At 36.0% G+C, this 896-nt stretch overlaps 1 protein-coding gene across 1 annotated transcript in view; it reads right to left on the bottom strand.

Annotated features, from left to right (window-relative positions):
- Positions 1–896, bottom strand: part of LOC107688400 (deleted in azoospermia-like) — an 8,111-nt gene that overhangs the window by 5,066 nt on the left and 2,149 nt on the right. The window lies entirely within an intron of this gene.

The following is an 896-nucleotide window of genomic DNA, read 5'->3' as shown; positions in this document are numbered from 1 at the left end:
AACCAAAAGAGTATGTATAATGTTAGTTGGTTAACTTCATTTATCAAATAGATACAGTCAAGCCAAAATTTATTCACACACCTTCAACATTTCTCACATTATCTGTTTATTCGCTACAGTTTAGAAAATGGTAATAAAATATAACAAGAACTTAGAGTTAAAGAGTGAACATCAAAGATCACACAACAGAAGTGCGCTCTCTCTCTCTCTCCCTACCGTTAAGTAACTTGTGCATTGTTTTACTTACTTCGTTTTTTACATATCCGCCCGAACTACAAACTTTCCAGTGATGTCGAGTGAATATACCTTTCTCACATGAATATGGCGCGTATCACATGCTGTGTGGTATCGGCGTTTGGTATTCCGATACCGGTGCATCCCTAATTCTTACCATTAAAGTTATAAAACATTCAGTCAGGAGCATAAAGTGATTTTCTTTGTCTTTTGTTCTTTGATTAACATGACAGACACAGCAGCTGGAATATTGGACTGCGGTTCCTTTAAGAGTTTATCCACGGACCCGATGTACTGTTACACAACATGCGTTCTCTTTCTCAACTATTTAACGTTCCAAAACTGACTGTGTTTAACTGGATACTTCCCAAAACAGGCATTTTGACATAATTTTGTATGTATTTGAACGTTTTAGCGCAGTTAGCCACTCATTTTGGTATTTGATTTTCACACTTAATTATGCCCATTAAAATGTATTTTACAAGTTTTTGTTACTTTCACTGTTCATTTTTTTGCTCTGTGGTACATCGTTAATTTAATAGCATTGGAGCTGCTCTATTGCAGCGGCTCAGTACTGTAATCACGTCCTTTGCTGTAATAATGTAGGGAACCACTCGTTATAAATCTCCTAACTGTGATATTTTCAGAAATAGAAGTCGCGT

This window comes from Sinocyclocheilus anshuiensis, unplaced genomic scaffold (assembly GCF_001515605.1).
Source record: "Sinocyclocheilus anshuiensis isolate Anshui unplaced genomic scaffold, SAMN03320099.WGS_v1.1 scaffold209, whole genome shotgun sequence".
NCBI classification, from domain to species: Eukaryota; Metazoa; Chordata; class Actinopteri; order Cypriniformes; family Cyprinidae; genus Sinocyclocheilus; species Sinocyclocheilus anshuiensis.
This window is presented reverse-complemented; position numbering and strand designations above follow the sequence as displayed.